This window comes from Prionailurus bengalensis, chromosome C2 (genome assembly GCF_016509475.1).
Source record: "Prionailurus bengalensis isolate Pbe53 chromosome C2, Fcat_Pben_1.1_paternal_pri, whole genome shotgun sequence".
Classification (NCBI taxonomy): Eukaryota; Metazoa; Chordata; class Mammalia; order Carnivora; family Felidae; genus Prionailurus; species Prionailurus bengalensis.
Window position 1 is genome coordinate 43921049 of NC_057350.1, and position 23026 is coordinate 43944074.

Here is a 23026-nt window from a genome sequence, read left to right on the forward strand (position 1 = left end):
ACATCATTGAGTTTACTACTTATTTTCTTTTAAGGCTTATTCTAGTTTTATAAGTGTTTGATCTACTTCTTGACTATATGCTTGCTTTTATCAGTGAAATATTTTCCTTTTGTAATTTTCTTCCAGTTATGGCCGTTTTTTGTTGTTGTTGTTGTTGTTGTTGTTGTTGTTGTTTTTACACTTAAAGAAGTCCCTTTAACATTTTATAGGGCTGGTTTAGGGGTGATGGATGTCTTTAACCTTTGGGAAACTTTTTATCTCTCTTTCAACTCTGAATGGTAACTTTGCCAGGTCGTATATTTTTGGTTTAGTGGGTTTGTTTTGTTTTGTTTCCTTTCAGCACTTAGACTGTATTTTGCCCCCCACCCCCACTACTGGCCTGTAAAGTTTCTGCTGAAAAATCATCTGATAGCCTCATGAAGTTTCCATTATATATAACACATTGCTTTTTTTCTTGCTGCTTTTAAAACTCATTTTTTATCTTAAACTTTGATATTTTAATTATTGTGTTTCTGACGTGGACCTCCTTGGGTATATCTCATTTTGAGCTCACTGTGCTGCTCTTAAATGTTTGTTCCCTTCCCCCGGCTGGGGAACTTTTCAGCTATTCAAACAAGTTTTCTGCTGCTTTGTCTTTTTTTTCCTTCTAGGATGTCTTAAATGTGAATGTTAGTATGCTGATGTTGTCCTACAGGTCCCTTAATGTATCTTCATTTTTAAATTCTTTTTTACTTTTCTGTTCAGTTGGGTGGCTTTCTATTACCATGTCTTCCAGATTGCTGATCCACTTTTCTACATCCTCTAATCTAGTGTTGAGTCCCTCTAGTCTATTTTCATGTTAGCTATTATATTTTTTCAACTCTGATTAGTTCTTTTTAATATTTTTGTTCTCTTTGTTGAAGATCACACTGAGTTTATCCACTCTTCTTTCAAGTTCGGTGAACATTTTTATGACACTTACTTTGAACCCTTTATCAGGTAGTTTGGCTATTTCTATTTTGTTTACTTCTTTTCCTGAGATTTTTTATTCTTTTGTTTGAAACATATTTCTCTGTCTCCTTGTTTTATCTCTCCGTGTTTGTTTCTGTGTATTAGGTAGCTCAGCTATGTCTCCTGGTCTTCAAGATAGTGCACTTAGATATAAGGCATCCTGTGGGGCCCAGTAGTACAGAATCAGGTGCTCCAGGAGTGCCTTCTGTGTAGACTTGCATACCCTCCTGCTGTGACTGGGCTGTGACTGCTGCACACGTGTGAAGTATGCCGACATGTGGGGCTGGCCCCAGCCTAGTGGGCTGCAGTGAATGGTTATGACTACTGTGTATACTGGTTGGCAGGGAAGGCCTCCAAGCACAGCTGTCGAGGAGGCCCAGCTGCACCTGCAGTAGGCTTGCTGGTGGGCGGGGCCGGCCCCCAGCCTGACTGGGTGTATTGATGGATTGTGACTTGGTGTGCTGGCTAGAGGCCCGCCTGTGGCCGGTGGGTGGATTATCTCCTAGTACAGCTAATGGAGAGCCTTGGCTGCAACTGTTGACAGGGGTGCATGTTGGCAGCATTGTAACCCCCTCCCTGAGGCAGAATGTGTTTTGTAGTGGCACTGGTTCTGGCCAGGGCTATCTGCCAGTGTAGTGGGGTGGTAGTCACTATGGAGGGGATACTGGTCCTGACTGTTGCTGGCCACTGGGTGTGGCAGGAGGTATTCGCTTTGCAAAGGTGTGTTTGCTCATTGGGGTGGATTTTCACAGAAACACTGGAGTGGGCAAGCAGCACTCCCAAGGTAAATGGAAAGTGCCAGTTAGCTGAAGGAGGGCAAGAAAATGGTGCCCAACAAGACTTCCATTCCTGGAGAAAGCTGCCTGTCCCTCCAGTACATCTTAAAATTAGTCAATAAATCTCCTTCACTTATAACCCAGGTCCTTTGAAATTTCGGCCTCTGTGCTGGGTCTCAGATCAAGTGATACAGTGTGCTGGCCCATTAAGAGCAGAATCTGAGTTTCCTGTAAATCTTTGCTTTCCTTGAGTTAAGTCCCATTGATTTTCAAAGACATTATGGGGCTTGTCTTCCAAGTGCAGATCCCCAAGGTAGGGTGTGCCTGATGTAGGGTTTGATTTCCTTGCTCCCCAGGGAGAACCTCCATTCCTGTGATATTTCTCCTGCATGTGGGTCACTGCACAGAGGGGTTGGGTTCCAACCATGTCTCTTCCCCACTTCCCCTTCTCAATGTGGCTTTCTCTTTATCTTTAGCTGTGGAAGTGCTGTTCAGCTAGTCTTTAGATCATTTTCAGAGTGAGTTACATTATATATACCTGTAGCCTCAGTATGTCTGTGGGACAAAGTGACCTCAGGATCCTCTGATTCTGCCATCTTCCTTGACCCCTAATGTTATCTCAGTTTTAGTATAATAGTGTCCTTGATTCTTACCAAACATAGTAAATATCCACTGTTTAAAAATAATAATAATTAAAAATAGCAACTATTCACTGTTTAAAAACAGATGCAATAAGATTAGCAAAATAGTATGAACAGAAACAATTTTGTTAGCTTCACAATAAATACAAGCAGGTACTCATGGATTACACTTGAAATAATAAAAACCAAAAACAGGTACTCATGGATGATACTTGAAATAAGGAAACAAAATAGGATGTATCTGATTCTCATCTATATACAAAAATTCAACAACTAGATCAGGGTGTTTTTTTTAATTCAATAAAACCATCAATTAATATAGACTTCACAAAGGAATGAAAAGATGAATGAGACATAACTCATTTCTCATGTGGAAGAATATATACTTTATTGGAGGATAATGGCACATACTTAAAATATGCAGATAATCAGTAAAGGGAGGAAAGCGTTTTCTAAATTGAAACGTGTATTGTGTGAAAAGTCCATTTTACTTTGACATTATAAATTCGGCCTCCATATCCTTGTAAAGAATATGAAAAGTACTCAAAAAATATTTCTAAATGTTCAGTAGCCACCTACAAATAGTAACTTGTATATATCCCTTTAAAGGTGGGTAAAACATATTTCCAAAGAATTCTTACTGCAAAATAATCTCAAAATTTTAAGTAAAAAAGTACATTCTGCTGAAACTAAAATTATACTGTATGTTAACTAACTGGAAGTTAAATAAAAACTTGAAAAACACATTCTGAAACAGTATATATTTTATGAGCTTAAATTGGCTCAAAATTGACATGCATGTATTTTTGTGTGTGCACACATGTATATATGTGGAAATAATACCTTATTTGTGTGCATATTTCCAGAAACTTAATTGTGGTTATTTCTCATTAGTGTTACTGCTAACTTATATTCTCTGATTGTCTTTTATATTCTCAAATTTTTGGTGGTGATTTTACATACATATAAATTATACACACACACACACATATGGCATATGTACAATATATTATTATACATGTAATGTATATTATGTGAAATATTATATATAACAAATGTTATATGTATACATATATACATATTCTATTCATAAAATGTATGTTACATGTATTATATAAATTATATAAAATATATAATGAATATATATTATTTTATAATTAGACATTAAGTGATAGAAATAAAAGGTCTTTTCCAGAAATAGAAGGATAAATATTTTATGATATGTTAAGTATAAATTATTTAGGGGATAGTAGTCAGTCCTTGAAACTGTATAAGTATTTTAACATTAAGGTGGCCACCGATGCATGTGGAATAAGTCGAAAGCAAGAAGTGAAGAGAAATTAAACACACATAGAATACAATTACAGAAAACAAACTGTCCATTTTCTAAGAAATCATATGTGCAAAATAACAAGAGAAAAGTCTCCATGAAACCTGGTAAATATTTATTAAATATTTTATAAAGCTATCACAGAGTCATACACTCTAACTTGTGTATCACTGTATTTAAAATATGACAGCAAAGCCATTTTTTCAAAACTGCTAAGAATCTTTGACACATTTACATGCTATGGAGACCTGTGAAAAGTTTGAAATCGTAGTCAGCCAGATGGTTATCTGCATGATACCAAATTGCCACCTGCTTAATAACAGTTGCATGATTAACTGCACTTTAAAAGTTTTTCTCCAAGTATTTGGCAAAACGCAGGAACAATCATTATTCTATGTGATCTTTTAAAGCATTTCATGATACTATATATCTGACGATAGAGAAAATCTTTGTATTTCATAAAAATAACACTGTTAAGTACATAGCACAAAAGCACAGAATGTACTAGATGGCATAAGTGTTCGTGTCATTATGAGACTTGCACTTTTTATTACTTCTAGAAAATATATTTTAGACCCAATCTTTAGACCTATCTGCTGCCCTGTTTGTTCGATCATAAAAGGAGATCATGAAGGAGATGAATGTTCTCATGAAGGAGAACATTTACATTTAATTTTCCAAGTAACAGAGCTGCTTTGCAATGCTACCTCAGAAATCTGATTGGTAAAACAACTTAGATGGTAATTTGTGCCTTTGTATAGCTCATATAGTAGACTTAATTTACACAAATGTTAGAAAGTTTAATGGGTATTTTCTTTATATATCAACACATGTTAATAGCAGTATGGCTATTGTACAACCAGCTATTTAACATTAGCTGCGTTAGTATAGATTATAAGCACAACTTGCATGCTTTATGCAAATAATGAATCAATTACATTCTGATAATAAATTAATAACCTATTTTGCGAGTAAGTTGTGTATAGGCCATTTATATAGACAATACATAAAAATGGAACTCAGAAAGAGCCAAATTAGGTTTGTTTTTTTTTTAATTTTTTTTCAACGTTTTTTATTTATTTTTGGGACAGAGAGAGACAGAGCATGAACGGGGGAGGGGCAGAGAGAGAGGGAGACACAGAATCGGAAACAGGCTCCAGGCTCTGAGCCATTAGCCCAGAGCCCGACGCGGGGCTTGAACTCACGGACCGGGAGATCGTGACCTGGCTGAAGTCGGACGCTTAACCGACTGCGCCACCCAGGCGCCCCGTTTTAAAAATTAGTATTTTCATTATGAATGTGTATTTTAAAAATGTATAGGTTTTCTACATTTCTTTTACCTTTTATTAAACATCATAGTATTCAAAATGCTGTGCACAGTAATTGCTGAATTTATTTTACTCTTTGGCATGTATTCATTCACGTATTTGTGACTGCTGCATGAATGTTTCTACCCATCAACTTTCTCTTTCAAATTAAACATTTCAATTATCCAGAATGTTTGATCATTAAAACAAGGCACCGCCCGGGGTTTCCTTTTCCTCTATATTTAGTCTCATGAGTAAATTTGGCTTTAGTAAAGTTACAGAAATGAGACTTCCAAAAGCCTTGAATACAAAATGTAAAATATTGCAAAGTATCTCAAATATCAAGATAATGGACTTAGATAAAATAAATGACTTAAAACTGCTTTAAAAATTGTTATTTCATTACAGACTTGTGATATACTTGCTCACAATTCTTGAAAATTATGAATCTAAAATATTGGCTTTATTGACTCACTACTTTGGTGTAGCAGGATTCTTACACAGAGAATTGACACCAAGTTTGTTTTTTTGTTTTGTTTTGTTTCGTTTTTGTTTTTTTTAGAAAGCAACTTTATTTGTGCCAGCACTACTCAGTTGGGTTTGTACCCGAACTGAGCTTGGAACGCCACATGGCATAGTTTTTATATATATATTTTTTTACTTTTTTGTCTCCCATATATGGTAACTACACACACACATACACACACATGTAGTCTGATTAAGTGGTCTCATGTTACAAGGTTGTGAGGGATGTTGTCACATACGGTATAGTCAGGTTGCCTTTTTTCCCCCCCCTTAGGGAGGGGACGCTATCACATGGGAGCTTTATGAAGCTATGATATCCAAACCTTTCTCTGATTCTTAACCTTGTTGACCCAACCATTAATTCATTTTCTCTTCAAAACAATTTTCTTCCCACATTATTTGTAATTCTCTCTCACAGCCTAGCTAATAGCTTAATAATGACTTTTACTGCATCATGACAACTATGGATACTAAGTAACTCTACTCAAAGTCTAATAATACTCTCTCCCTCTGTCCCAAGCCTCCCTAGCACATGAAATTTTAAATCAAGTATGTTTGATAACTATGACATATGATGTTTCAGATTGAAAAAACACAAATATTTCTATTTATCAAAATAGACAATGCATTAAGATATTTAGTGAGGGACACTATAGATGCGTGCTGATTATTGGTATGTCTTTGCAAACATTTTTTTCTTCAAAAGGATTTTTTTTTCAAATATACCTCAAATGTTCAGCCTGTTCAGGTGCTTAGAATTATTTGTACCTAAAGGAAAAATGAAGACACTGATACTACTCTAGAGAGAACACAGAAAGAGAAAAAAGAATATTGTGTGACCATTTTCGTGTGTGTGTGTGTGTGTGTGTGTGTGTGTATATGCATGCAAACCTGTGCATATACAGGTTTATTACATAAACCTGGAAAATCATCTCTATGCCTTTTTAAATTTTTTTTAATTTTATTTTTTTTAATTTTTTTTTTATGTTTATTTACTTTTGAGACAGAGAGAGACAGAGCATGAACAGGGGAGGGGCAGAGAGAGAGGGAGACACAGAACTGGAAGTGGTCTCCACGTTCTACGTTGTCAGCACGGAGCCCAATGTGGGGCTCGAACTCACAGATCGTGAGATCATGACCTGAGCTGAAGTCGGACACTTAACCGACGGAGCCACCCAGGCCCCCCTCTATGCCTTTTTAAAAATCAGATTTTAGGGGCGCCTGGGTGGCGCAGTCAGTTAAGCGTCCGACTTCAGCCAGGTCACGATCTCGCGGTCCGTGAGTTCGAGCCCCGCGTCGGGCTCTGGGCTGATGGCTCAGAGCCTGGAGCCTGTTTCCGATTCTGTGTCTCCCTCTCTCTCTGCCCCTCCCCCGTTCATGCTCTGTCTCTCTCTGTCCCAAAAATAAATAAAAAACATTGAAAAAAAAATAAAATAAAATCAGATAAGAGATTTTGTGTCTAATCACTATCGGAGTTTATAATTGCAGAATCCTTTGTCAACTTTTAGAATCTCTATAGTTTTATATATTTTTTTCCACATAAACACATTCTTTCTACACATTAGTCCTTTATTTTGTATAATTTTTGGTTCAATTCCATTTTTGAGACTAGATATTAAAACCTTTCCTGAGTAATTTTCTGCCCCTAGAGTTGGATTTAGAATGCCACATTTTTCTTTTCTAAGCTATAAGTAGAATATTTTTATCTTCTAGAAGAAAAAAACAAAACAGAGAGCCTGGGTGGCTCAGTTGGTTGAGCGTCTGACTTCAGCTCAGGTCATGATCTCACAGCTCGTGGATTCCAGCCCCACTTCGGGCTCTGTGCTGACTGCTCAGAGCCTAGAGCCTGCTTCCAATTCTGTGTCTCCCTCTCTCTCTGCCCATAACCCTCTCACATTCTGTCTCTGTCTCTCTCAAAAATAAAGAAACATTTAAAAAAATAGAAGAAAGAGAAAACAATTGATAGGTTTTAATTTATTATGGTATTTAAAATTAGATATTGAGTATATTTTTAGCTTACTATTTAAGGAAAAACAGATGAGTTACATATAAGTATTACTATCATCCTTAGCAAAAAACAAGTCTATATAAATATTCAAGATATATAGAATAAAAATGGTTTGTCTTAAGCGGTACAATTAAATTTGTACTTGGTGATATCATCCGATTAAATGTGTGTTTTAAGTTTTAATAGTTTTATATTTGTTCAATGACAGAAAAATCTCATCCTTCAGGTAAAAGACTTGGGAATAAGCAGGTCACTGAGAATATAAACTGAATCTGAGAGAAAGGACTTGGAAGAAGTAAACAGGAACATGCATTTTGCTTATTCAGATATTAGGAGACTCAACACAAACCTGTTAGTATTCCTAATAAGGACTGAACAATCTTCAGTGTAAATCCAAGGGCAGTTAGGTCTCTGTTCTACTAGATACGTTCATCAATACCTCAATGGTTTGAGTTACCTTTTTTCTTTTTTCCTTGAATACTGCAAATCTTTTGCTAAGGAAGAATGCCCAGGTGCTGAGAATCTTCAAACTTTGTATATAGCTTGGAAGTTTAGAGTGTTGAGCACAGACTGCATTTTTTCTTTTATTAGTGTCCACATACCCAGCAGTCTTTGTCTGTTGTAGTCAGTAGAGCTTATGTCATTGAACCATGCAGGGAAAATAGAGTGCTCTCTCTGAAGATCAAATTAACTCTTAGACACCAACCTAAAAACTAACAGAATATTTTATATATTTCATGTGAAATTTGGTTTTCTTCTAACACATGTTTGTATTTCATGCTTCTCCTTGCCATTCTCCCTCTACGCAGGGCTAACTCTACGCAATAGGAGAAAATTTAGGTTGCTATAAAGAAAAAAGACTTATAAGAGATCTTGAGAGACTGGACAGTCCAGAGGTGCTTCCTCCAACGTGGTCCCTTTTTATTTTAAACCTTATCTGAGTCTAAGTGAATGTTCTTCTCTTAACTGGAAGACTCATGAGTGGCACCAAAATGTATCTTCTTTCTCTTAGGTTGGATTATTTCAGTGGAGATCCAAGGATAAACATTTTCGTATAAGTAATTTATTAAGAGGGTTCTAGTAAAAATCAGAAGGAGAGTAAAGAAATTGTTTGATAGGGGCAAAGTTCAATAAAGACAAAGTACTTTGTAGGAAAATTTTAGTTCATCCTGCAGAGACCTCTTGAAATAGTGTAAGTAGCAATTCGTAGTGGCTCTAACAAGATAGAGAGGAGCTGAAGTGTTTATATTTATATCCCACATATATTTGTCAGTCACTGGGTTACAAAAGGCTGCGGGGAATGCTGGCTTACTCATCGATCAGGCAGCTTTAAGGGCAAGTCCTTTTGTATGTTTGTTTTTGTTCTCTCTTTTTTTAAATGTTTATTTATTTTGAGAAGAGGGAGTATAAATGGGAGAGGGGGAAAGGGTAAGGAAGAGAGAGAATCTTAGAAATCTTGCCAAGTTTCACACTTGGCATAAAGCCCAGTATGGGGCTTGATCCTACAAACTGTGAGATCATGACCTAAGCCAAAACCAAGAGTTGGACACTTAACTCACTGAGCCCTCCAGGCACCCCAAGGGCAGGACCTCTGATAAGAAGATTCAATTGCTATTCAGAGTAGAAGCACATCAGTAGCCCCTGTACATGCAAGCGATAAGGAATAAGAAAAAAATATGCACGGACAAGCATGGGCTTCAATACTACAAAAGAAGAGGTGTAATCTCACTACTAAATTGCATGAACTTTGTTTTAGCTGAAAAAAATGTCAGTATAAAAATTAAACTACAATAAATTTCACCCTTTAGGTGTACTTTTTGATGAATTTTGGCAGTTGTATATATTCATTATCTCATCAATCATGATACAGAGCAATTCCAAAAACTAAAATATATTCTTGGGCTCCTTTGCATTTCATGCCTCCTCTGGCTTTCCTTCCTCGCTGCTAGGAAACACTGATCTCTTCTTTGTCCCTATAGTTTTGCCTTTTCTGTAATTTCTTATAAATGATATAATGCTTACGTGTTTGTGTTTGACTTTTTTGACATAGCATGATTTTTGAAATTCATCCATTTTTCAATGTTCAAATCTGTTTTTACTGCTGAGTAGTATTCTCTGAAATTGGGTTGTCACAATTTGTTTACTGACAAGTTTGTGATGGGTGTATCATTGAGCATTTTGATCAGAAATCTCTGAGAGTTCTATTTGCTCCACATCCTTGCCAACACAAGGCATCATCAAGCATTTTGATTTTAACAGTCTAGTAATTTGGTGGTGTTATTATGGTTTGAATTTGAATTTTCTGAGTGACTAATGTTGAGCACATTTCCATATGCCTATGGGCCATTCATCAATCTTCTTTTGTAAACGATCTATTCAATTGCCCATTTTTTTTGTAGGAAGCGGTTTTGTTTGTTTTTTTTGTTTTGTTTTGTCCATAGAAGTCTTCAATGTTAAGCACCATTTATTAGAAAGACTATCTTTTTTTCCATTTTTTCCATTTTTTCCATTTTTCCATCCCCCATGATTTTTCCGTTTAACTAACTTGGCACTGTGTAAAAAAAATAAACACACCCTGTAAATCTGTGATTATTTTTTCACTCTCTTTTCTTTTTTATTGATCTATATATTGATCATTACCACCATAGACACTATATGTGGTGAATCTTTCAATGGCAGATGCATTCTGTTTTGAGGTGTTTAAAAATAATTAATTTGGTTAGAATTTGTTCAAATTCAAATTTGTCAAATATGTCATTTTTTTTCTTTTTCTAACAATTATTGATAGATAGGATGTTGTAATCTCCAGGAATAGATTTCAAGAGAATTTATGTTTCAAGCCCAGTAATTTACATTCAGTTCTCTTTCTTACACATTGGATTGATTGTTCGATTGTTTTCAGGTCCTCTATTTTCTCCTTCAATTCCCCTTGCCTTGAATCCTTAAGCATAGTTGTAAAAAGTACTTTTAAGTCTATGTCTGCAAAATCCAACATGTTGATCATTTCTGAGTTTGTGTCTTTTGATTGGTTTTTCTCCTCTTTTTAAATTCACTAATTTGCTATTTTGTACTGAATATTGCTGTGTTATGCTATTAATGTGTAGATTTCGTTGTCTTAAAACAAGGTGACATTTTATTCTGGTAGAATTTGCAAATGAGCTTGATTTATTTGAGCTTCTTCCTAGATTGTGCCAAGATAAGTCTGGGATTATTTCTTTTAGGACTATGTTTTGTTTTGTTTACTTTTTTATTTTTTTACTTTGGTTTTGGAGTGGTTAGCCTTGCAAAATCCCCTCTCATAACTTCTCAGCTTAATATTTATCTAGAAAGTCAAGCAACTCCTGTGCATATTCCTGAAGGCCCTTCATTGTACAATATCTTCTTCAGTTTTTGGCCCATAAAGCCAGCATCCTCAATAACATAACATTGATCTCTGTGGTTCCAGCTCAGTGTAATTTTCTGCTCTATTTGGACTTGCTGTACTCCAGAAAGTATCTCCAGGCATAAAACTGAGGTTATAGAGCCATCTGACAGTTTTTCCTTCTTTTCATGATAACAGCATCACTTTGCCTATCATGCAGTATTTGAAAAGTTATTATAGTTATCTATTAGGAGACATTAATTGCTAATTTTATTCAGTTTCGCCATTTTAATCACATATGGAAATCCCCATTCTTCTTTTTCTGAGTTATTTTTTAGTTTCAGTATAGCTAACACACAATGTTATGTTTGTGTCAAATGTACAACATAGTGATTTGACAAGTCTGTATATGTTAGGCTCACAAGTGTAGCTACGATCTGTCACCATATGATGCTATCACAATACCATTGGCAATAGTCTCTATGCTATACCATTTATCCCCATGATTTATTCATTCCCTAACTGAAAGCTTGTATCTTCCACTCCCCATCATCCATTCTGCCCATCCCTCCCACTTTCCCCTCTGGAAACCATCAGTTTTTCTTTGTATTTATGGGTCTGTTCCTGTTTTTGTTTATTTTATTTTTTAAGATTCCACATATAAGTGAAATTGTATTTATCTTGGTGTGACTTATTTCACTTAGCATAATACCCTCTATGTCCATCCATGTTGTTGCAAATAACAAGATCTCATTACTTTTATGGCTAAGTAATATTCCATTATAGATATTTATATTCATATTCAGATTTATAAATATATATGTATATACACACATGCCCCACATCTTCTTTATCCATTAATTTATTTATTGAATGTCCCTAAATTTTTAAAGTGAGTTTTCAACAAATTGTTTTGATTAACTGGATGGGTTTTCATAGTTTTTGAGCAATATTTTTTAATACATATAAACATCCTTGGAAAACTTCCTTCATAATTAGTGACATTTTTCCACATGAAAAAAGAATAGTGTATTTTTATCAACGGGAAAACAGAATAGTATATTTTTATTGGGTCATCCTAATAATGTAATTAGGATTTATGGTATAAAGTCATTACTTAAAAAGAAGTAAAACTTTTAGAATAATGTCTATGTTATTTGTCATTAATGTAATGTTCTAAAGGTCACAACATTAAGTGCATGTGTGAAAATTAGTGTTGTGTACTTGGTTAGTTATGTCTTGAGGTGAAATAATCATAAATAGCTCAACTTTACAAAATAGGATACTGAGTATATCCATTGATGGTAAGAAATAGTGAGTAGTGACCCAATCTGAAAGCAGTATACCATATTTCTTTTACTTGCAACATCTTTCACAAAAAAGTTAAAAAATCAACCCACCAGGGCGCCTGAGTGGCCCAGTCGTGTAAGCATCTGACTCTTGGTTTCAGCTCAGGTCATGATCTCAAGGTTCGCGGGCTCAAGCCCCCCACTGGGCTGTGCACTGTTAGCCAATTCCTTAACATTTCTTCCTCTCCTTCACCCTCTCTTCTCTCTTTCTCTATATACACACATCCTATTGGTTCTGTTTTGCTGGATAATCCTGACTAATACAAAGGCTGTATTCATTTTCCTTAACTAAATACATATGTTCATGTCTCACCTCCTTTGCTAGTAGTTCTTATATATTGTTATAATTCCAGTTATTTTATTTGCATATGATTTCTATCACAAATTAGGGTATAAAATTCTCTACAACTGAGACAGTGTATAATACCACTTTTATATCTGTGTCTACTACATTTTTCTTTTTTAATTATTGAGATAGTTTACTCATTTTTTTTAATGTTTGTTTATTTTTGAGAGAGAGACAGAGCACAGAGGGGGAGGGCCAGAGAGAAAGAGAGACACAGAATCCGAAACAGGCTCCAGGCTCTGAGCTGCCAGTACAGAGCCCGAAGCAGGGCTTGAACTCACAAACTGTGAGATCATGACCTGAGCTAGAGTTGGACACTTAAGCAACTGAGCCACCCAGGTGCCCCTCTAGTCCATTTTTCAACTACACAGGTAGAATGCCAACATATATTTTAAAAATTAATCCTATTGCTTTATATTATGCTACTGACTCTTGTGAATAAATATGAAGCATTTGATATATTATTAAACCTCAAAAAGTATGTATCTTTGTGTGTGTGTGTGTGTGTGTGTGTGTGTGTGTGTGTGTGTTGGAAAAGAAAAATGGAATGATATCATTATTAGTTGCTTCTAATGACTCTCAAAGGAACCAAAAACTAAATGAAATCTTTGTCCTATATCTGTTCATGAGTGTTCTTAAAAGAAATATTACAGTTTTGTTTATCATGATTAGTATCATGTCATAATATTTTAGATTGTTTTCAATTTAATTTAAAGAGAATAAGGCCATATCTATTTTAAGTATACTGTTGCTTTTGTCCCCAAAGTGAATATGGTTAGATTTACTTTTACTGCCACTTTATTTTTAATGAGAATATTTCAGTGACAACAACAGTAAAATACTCTGATTGTTTTCAAATTAGAGATATAAACTCTGCTCCATAATTTACTTTTGCCTCTCTACTTCATGGAATATTCGTTATTTCTAAGAACTGCAGTTTCCTATAAATGATATAAATAAGGTAAATGATGATCTTCACCTTTCCTTAAATTTCTAAGAGGCAAAGACTAACTGAAAGTTTCTATTCACCTATTTTTTTTTCATGGGAATTATTTAAGAGACAGAAGTTTTTCTTTTATTATTGGCTGATAAGCAAACAAATTGAAGCAAATCAAATCAATTTATAAACCTGTAGGAGGATAAAATATAGACATAAATCCACTGAACACACATGTAACTAATACACCCTCTGCACGTATTCTGAATGATTTCAGCGAACGCTACTCGTCTGTCCATAGGCACATGTAATGAATGCCGATGCAATCATCTGGAGGCTTAGCCATCCTTCTCTTCTTCTTCTTCTTCTTCTTCTTCTTCTTCTTCTTCTTCTTCTTCTTCTTCTTCTTCTTTTGTCTCTAGGCTCTCCAACTTTTATGTTTTTCATTCACTCCACTAAGCTTCTCTTGAGCTTTCTAGGTTTGACAAAGCTGTCCTCTGGCATGTTTTTGCCAGCTGTCATGGCTCATGTGCAATTTAAGCCTCTGTTGCACACTATTGTAAATCCAGGTAATGAAAGCCACAAACTTCTCACAAGCATTATAAAGCTGACATCTGTCAAGATAAATATTGTGCAGTCAGCAAAGAGAGGGGATGGCTTAGATGGCTTAAACAGGTAACCTTGATATTTCATTTGAGAAGGCTTTAGATGCACCTTCAAAGTATCGTGGTTTGCGTTAAGTTGTTATGTAACATCTGCAGATCACTTTCATGCTCTTAATAAGTAATAGTTTATGTTTTTAAAAACATCTGTGTTTTGGAGAAAATGGATGAATTATTTCCTAAGCCCATTATTTAAAAACATGGTATGATTTTCTGTGTTTTATTTACTTATTTACTATTTTATTATAATATTAATACCTGTTGTTTAAATAAAATATATACATGTGTTAAAGTACACATATGAAGAATACCACAATTACTTTTATTGTCACAAACCTTTCAGTGTTGTTTAGCAATACTTTATATTCCTTTAATATTCTTTTATTTTTGCAATGAACACTGTATGAAAATTTGCATCTTAATATATCTCAGTAAATCTTATGTCATAAACATTGTCATGTTAATCATATTTATCTAAATTATAGCATGAAGTTGCCCTGTAGCTTTCTGGCTTTTAATGACAGAAGATTTTACAGAGTGCTTTAATTATAACTATTATAACAACTATACAAATAAGTTCTAACATTGACCATTTCTTATAGGTCAGACTATTTCCTATGTGATATATATTCTCTCATTTAATTCTTTCTAAAAAAATTTTTTTTTAATTCATTAATTCATTTTGAGAGAGAGAGAGAACACACACAAGGGGAGAGGAGCAGGGAGTGAGGGAGAGAGTGAGAATCCCCAGCAGGCTCTGTGCTGAAGTCCAATGTGGGGGCTCAAACTCAAGAATTACAAGGTCATGACATGAGCCAGCTGGCTACTGATCTGACTGAGCCACCTAGGCCCCCAATCTCATTTAATTCTAACAATAATCTACTACTCATACTATTATATAAATATAAGTTAAAGTAATACACAAATAATTATGTAAATATAATACAATAACCATTATATTATGTTCTCTCTCTCTTATAGACAATAAAGCCAAAGATTAGAGAAGTAAAACAAAATGGTTGAGACAATACAGCCAGTAAGAACAAGAGCTGGCACTCGAGCACATTCTTGTAAGCATCTTTAGAATTAGTTCTTGTAATATCTTATCATGTACAACACTATGTGACAGGAAAATGAAGATTTAGTTTTAGTTACAACTCACAAGTTAGAAGATTATTCTTTTACCCCATCTTATTTCTTTAGTATATTCAGAGAGCACTGTAGAAACAGAACAACACTGATCACTATGGAAAAAAAAAATAGAGCTGACTATATAAGGAAAAAGAATCTTCATCCATTCCCTTTGAGCACAGGGAAAAAAAAAACAAAAACTAAAAACAAATGCTTTGTGCAAGGTATAAAAAAAAAAAAAACAAGAAATGAGAATGCTGTAAGAATTACATTCTCTCTTGTCAGACAGTGAGACACCAAACAAGAATAGACCAGAAAAAATGTTATTGACATAGACATGCTTTTTATCATTATTTTTTTAAAATTTTTTTTCAACGTTTTTATTTATTTTTGGGACAGAGAGAGACAGAGTATGAACGGGGGAGGGACAGAGAGAGAGGGAGACACAGAATTGGAAACAGGCTCCAGGCTCCCAGCCATCAGCCCAGAGCCTGACGCGGGGCTCGAACTCACGGACCGTGAGATCGTGACCTGGCTGAAGTCGGACGCTTAACCGACTGCGCCACCCAGGCGCCCCTATCATTATTTTTTAAGGAACGAAATACTGAAAATGGATTTGGAACCCATAAAATCCTTTAGAATTTTTCCATATAAGTATGTATATAATGATTGAGAACCATAGTATACATGTGTGAATCTTTTTATATACGTACGTGTGTGTGTGTGTGTGTGTGTATTTCAACAGTAGGTAAACTAATGCAAGGTCTAATTATTCTGTTAATTTTGTATTTTTGAGATTGGAAATAAGAGAAAGATCCTGTCATTAGAATCTAAATTGTAGTCGACTCATCTGTGAAGAGATCTATCATTTTGTGAGAAAGAATAAGGAAGAATGTGATGAAATCAGAGTGAGCAACTGGGGGTGGAGGGGAGGAGAAAAAGCCAATATAGTATGCTCTTGCTCTTCTCTGTAAGAAAGAGGTAAATAAGATTAACACATATATTTTTTTTAATTTCTAAAGAGAGCAAGAATGAAATATGAACTACTCAATTTTACATAAAACTTAGAAAAAGGGAATTGACAGGGAGAAGCAAATACATTTATATGATTTTGACTTTGAACCGTATTTCTTTTACACTTCCAAAAATGAAATTCATCCACCTGTAGGGAAATACCTTAAAAAGTAGGAAAAATAAATGCAAAATTAGGCACAAACATTAGAAAATAAGTCCAACTCTATATTAAATAGGTAACACATCCATGTCTTATACAATGTTATTTATAATTATAACTCAATAAAATTGGAAAAAAACACCAAAAAAACCCCACAGACATAAGACCTAAATAATATTTCAAGTAATTTTAACACAGTTCTTTATATAGATTTATACACACACACACATACATGTATAAACAGAAAGAACTATAAATACACTTTTGGTACATTTTCAATCAAAATGAACAATAGGTTTATTGTTAGTAATGTTGACAATGTAATTGTAAGCTACATTAAAGTACATTCTTGGGGCCCCTGGTTGGCTCAGTCAGTTGAGTGTCTGAATTTGTGGCTCAGGTCATGATCTCACAGTTCACTAGTTCGAGCCCTGCTTCAGGCCCTGCGCTGACAGCTCAGAGCCTGGAGCCTCCTTCAGATTCTGTGTCTCCCTTTCTCTCTGTCCCTCCCCTGATCAATTACTTTCTCTCTCTTTCTCTGTCTCACTTTTTTAAAAAGTACATTCTTTCAAACTACACCAAATGTATTATAAATGAATTTATAATTATTCCCTAATATACGTTTTAAAAAAATGTAAATATATTGAATTTATTTGGAAACAGTTTTTACAGCATAAAAGCATTAAATAAAATAGTTTTATAGCATAAAAGTACTAAATAAAATAGGTAAAAACCTTTTTGTTAAATTTGAGTTAGAAATACGAATGTAACTTGTAAAGTATATATATTCTCTAGGTTTTTGCTACTGAAATAATCTAGAAGCAGTGACCTCCCAAGAGTAATGTGTATACGTAACAACCAGACTTTGATTCTAAAAACTATTCTCCAATATAATGAAGAGGTGAGACTTGAAGAAATAGCTATTTCCAAGTCTGAGAACAGGGAAAATAGAGAAAATGAAAAATGCACACAAGAAACTGATCAAATATTAATGTGTTCATATCAAAAGGATACAGAAATGGGTTGGCAATTTGTGTGGAAAATTATATATATATATATATATATATATATATATATATATATATATATATATATATGTGTGTGTGTGTATGTATATATATAAATTTTTTTTCAATGCTATACATCTCAAAATCTTGATTAGTTTTTCCAGTATGAAAAATATGATATCCACTTTAAGTTTGGTATATACACTTAGTGGATCTTTCCATTCTGTTTATTTTTAAACTTTTTGTATCATTTTGTTTTAAAATCCTATTGTGCAAAAATATATGGCATTACAGAGGAGACAGTAAGATTTAAGAAGAAAGATAGTATCTTTTAAGCAGTAGGCTTAAACCATTCATATGCATACCGATTTTTGATGAGTTTGAATATATTCCATATTTGGTTTTATGTGGTCTTACTTGTCATTATTCACTTATTTTATACACTCCATTTTCCACTTTGGTGATTTTAGTTTGCTTCATTTTGTTTACGTATTTAAAACTACGTATTTTACTCTCAAATTTTCTGATTACTTTTATGTACATATTTGACAGGTAACATTAAATTTAAATTTTCTAATAAAAGTTTAAGTTTAATAAGATCAGTTTTACTCTCTGCAAGGACATTAATACCTATTTAATTTTATCTTCTTTTTTTCTTGTCCTCTTTCCCCATAAACACACACACACACACACACACACACACACATACACATCATAGGACAAACCTTATTATTTTCATCTAGGTTGTAGTTTAATTTGTTAACCAAAACACATTTTAAAACACTGATTTAGATATATTGAAGACATATTTTTGGTAGCAAATTCTTGAATAGTATTGTTCAAATGCCAGTAAGCTAATTAAATAATTTATAGAAATATAGCATATCAAGAATGGAATATTTTGTTGTCATTAATATTGATGTGATTTGTCCATATCAGCATATATTTAAAATGCTCAAAATTTATTGTAAAGTGAAAAAATTAATTTATATGAAGACAGTTATTTTAGATACCATTTTACTCAACTTCTATCAATAGTTATGTCTAGAGAGATACCCAAATAAATAGGTAGATATATACATACATAAACAACTTGTCATTTCTGAAAATAGGCACCATTATTTTATAAACACATTTGCCTTTATTGAGAGGAACTGGTACAATGTGTTACATATACATTTGTAATGCTAAAATTTTGCCATGTTTATGTATTATGTAAAAAAAAAAACTATTCAAAATGTCTACTACAACATGACAGTTTTTAAAAAGTTCTTACAAGTCAATGATTACATGTTACATGGGCATCTGGGAAAAGTTAGTAAAAAAAATTAATGCATTGATGAAGAAAAACACATGTCCCTACAATAAGGAGAGTTGAATCTTCACAATCAATGAAATAAGATTTGCCTACAATCTTGTCATCTACAATATTAGCAAAGCACTTTAAAATAAACAATTGATGGAGAATGTGAGAAAAATGTTACTGAGGTGAAAATTGGTATTTAATGGCAATACATATATCAACCTTCAGCTGGTATGAGACAGTGTAATTAATTATTGGGATAGCATTCCAAGTAAGAGTATGTTTAACAATACTCTGCCCTCTAAGGAACATTTCTTCTGTTTTTATTTTCCTTAAATTCAATAAAAAGAGAATTAAGAATGATGTTGATTTGAGTTTCTAAGGTTCACGCCTGCAAGTCAGGATTCTCAATCCAGAGACAATGGCCCCAATGTGATAGAACCCCAAAGGCCTCATTGAGAGTAACTGGAATGAGACAGTTGATAGCTTTGATGACATGAACCTCTCTGATTCCCTTTTCCGTGTCATATGCCTATGGCTTTGAGAAGCCTTCTGCCATCCAGCAGTGAGCCCTTCTTTCTTGTATCAATGGTTAATGTGATCACTGAAGCCCAATCTGAGACTGGGAAAACAGTCACTTTTGCCATATCAATTCTGTGACAGATTGAATTGGAACTAAAGGCTACACAGGCCTTGGTCCTGGCACCCAGCAGAGAGTTGGATCAGCAGATACAGAGATAGTCATGGAATTAGGAAATTACGTGGGTGCCTCCTGCCATGCTTGCATTGAGGGGACCAATGTGTGTGCTGAGGTGCAAAAGTTGCAGATGGAAGTTCCCCATATCATCATACCCCAGGTCATGTGTTTGATATGCTTAACTGGATATACCTGTATCCCAAATACATCAAGATGTTTGTACTGGAGGAAGCTGATAAAATGTTAAGCCATGGATTTGAGGACCAGATCTATGACATATTCCAAAAGCTCAACACTTTTGGAATGGTGGTTTTGCTGTCGGCTACAATGCCTTCCAATGTGCTTGAGGTGACCAAGAAGTTCATGAGGGAACCCATTTGGATTCTGGTCAAGAAAGAGGAGTTGATCCTGGAAGATATCCACCAGTTTTACGTCAAGATGGAACAAGAGGAATGGAATCAGATGCACTGTGTGACTTGTGTGAAACCCCGACCATCATACAGGCAGTCATATCCATCAACACCTGAAGGAAGGTTGATTGGCTCACTGAGAAGACTCACACTTGAGACTTTACCATGTCCTCCAACATGGAGATATGGACCAAAAGGAATGAGATGTTATCATGAGAGAGTTCAGCTCTGGCTCTAGCAGAGTATTTATTACCACTGACCTGTTGGCCAGAGGCATTGATGTGCAGCAGGTTTCTTTAGTCCTCAATTACGACCTTCCCACCAAAAGGGAAAACCGTACCTACAGAATCAATTGTGATGGACCATTTGGCTGTAAGGGTGTGGCTATTAACATGGTGACAGAAGAAAACAAGAGAATTTCTCAAGACAATGAGAACTCTACAACACCTCCATTGATGTATACCCCCCAATGTCGCTGAAACCATCATCTGAGGTGCTTCCTGCTACCTAGCTGTACCTGGAGTTCAGTCCTTGGGCAGGATAAGGGGGGAGGGGCACTGAAGAGGAGCAGGAGAGGGGAGGGAAGGGAGCCAAGGGATGGACATCTTGTCATTTTTTTTTTAATAAATGTCACTTTTTGAGGCCAAAAATAGACTTCTGTTGATTTTATTTTATTATATAGGCTATACTTTTCAATATAAAAAGAAAATTTATACTTTTTTTTATAAATTGAAAGAGAACAGCATGTTTGGCATCATAAAACAGAGCTATGGTTGAAGTATATCTATTTAGACATTACAAGTAATCTCAGAATAACCTCGTGGGTTTTTTTTTCCATTTTCATGGGTGTGTGTTTGCAAAATCTAGTTTAAAAAGAAACCCATAGCAGTTTTCATTTGCCCAGAATGAGGGATGAAGATTACAATTTACAGTCACTTTCTATTTTTTTATTGACGTATAGCTGACATATAGTATCCTATTAGTTTATATCAATAATACATCATAGTAATTCAATATTTTTATACATGATGAAATGATCTCCATAAGTCTAGTTATCATCTGTCACCACACAAAGTTACTACACTGTCATCAACTGTATGATATATTATATCCCCATGATTTATTTATTTTAAAACTGGAAGTCTGTACCTCTTAATCCTCTTTACCTATTTTGCCCATCCTCTAAACTTTGGTAACCAACAGTTTCCTGTATCTAGGAGTCTGTTTCTGTTTGGTTTTGTTTTATTTTTAGATTCCATATATAAATGAAATCAGACAGTATTTGTCTTTCTCTGACTTATTTCACTTCATATAATGCTCTCTAGGTCTATCCATGTTGTCTCAAGAGGCACAATCTCATCTATTTTTATGGCTGACTAATATTCTGTAACACACACGCCACATCTTCCTTATCCATTGGTCTATTGATGGACATTTAGGTTGCTTCCATATCTTAACTGTTGTAAATAAGGTTTCCATTGAACCTAGGGATACAAATACCTTTATGAACTGGTGTTTTCATTTCCTTTGTATAAATGTCCATAAGCAGAATTGCGGGTGGTTTTAATTTTCTGAGGAACTTTCATACTTTTTTTCACAGTAGCTGAACAAATTTGCATTGCTACAAAGATATGAGAGTTTTCTCCACATACTTGCCAGCACTTGTTCCTTTTTGTCTTTTTGATAATCTGACAGGAGAGAGGTGGTATCTCATTGCATTTTTGATTTGCATTCCCCTAATTATTAGTGTTTTTGGGCATCTTTTCATGTGTTTGTTGGCCATCTTGCATGTCCTCTTTGATAAAGTATTCAATTCCTCTCTCCATTTTTAATCACGTTGTTTATTTTATATATTAAGTTGCGTTAAGTTCTATATGTATTTTGGATGGTAACCCTTTATTGGATGTATGATTTGCAAATATTTTCTCCCATTCAGTAGGTGCCTTTTCATTATGTTGATAGTTTCCTTCTCTGTGCCAAAGCTTTTTAGTTTGATGTAATCCCATTTTTTTTTTTAATTTTAACTTTTGTTGCCCTTGCCTGAGTAGGTCCAAAAAGCATTGTTCACACAAATGTCAAAAAATTTACAACCTGTGTTTTTTTTTCTACGAGTTTTATGGTTTCAGGTCTTACATTCAAGTCTTTAATCCATTTTGAATTTATTTTTTAATATGTTAAAAGATAGTGGTCCAGTTTCATTCTTTTGCACATAGCTCTCTAGTTTTCCCAGTAGCATTCATACGAGACTGTCTTTACCCCATTAAATATTCTTGCCTTCTTTCTTACAGATTAATTGGCTACGTATGTGTGGAGTTATTTCTGGGCTTTGTATTCTATTCCATTGGTCTATGTGACTGTTTTGTGCCAGTCCCACACTGCTCTGATTACTATAGCTTTGTAGTATAGTTTGAAATCAGATAGCATGATACATATACCTTTGTTCCCACCCCCCACCCCCCAAGAAAAAATTATTGCTATTTGGGATCTTTTCTGGTTCCAAACACATTTTAAGATTCTTCTTCTTAGTTCTGTGACAAATACCATTAGTACTTTGATGGGCATTTCATTGAATCTGTAGAATGCTTTCAGTCGTGTAGACATTTTAATAATATTATTTCTTCCACTGCATGAGCATGGTGCACCTTTCCATTTATTTGTGTAATTAGTAACTCTCATCAAGATCATCTAGTTTTCAGCATACATGCATACGTCATCTTATTGCATTTTTCTTTATTGTGTATTATGAATATTGCATTTAGTACAACTAAAGATTTGTGGCAACCCTGAGTTAAACACATCTCTTGGTGCCATTTTTCCAACAGCATTTGTGTAATTTGTGTCTCTGTGTCACATTTTGATAAGTCTCACAATATTTCATTTAAAAAAATTTTTTTTAATGTTTTACTTCTACTTTTGAGAGAGACAGAGAGAGAGAGAGAGAGAGAGTGAGAGCGGAAGGAGGGAGGGAGACACAGAATCTGAAGCAGGCCCCAGGCTCTTAGCTGTCAGCACAGAGCCAGATGTGGGGCTTGAACCCACTAACCATGAGATCATGACCCGAGCTGAAGTAGG

At 34.6% G+C, this 23026-nt stretch overlaps 1 pseudogene; it reads left to right on the forward strand.

Moving 5' to 3' along the window:
- Positions 1–1642: 1642 nt before the first annotated feature.
- LOC122490957 lies at positions 1643–20465 on the forward strand (annotated as a pseudogene).
- Positions 20466–23026: the final 2561 nt, after the last annotated feature.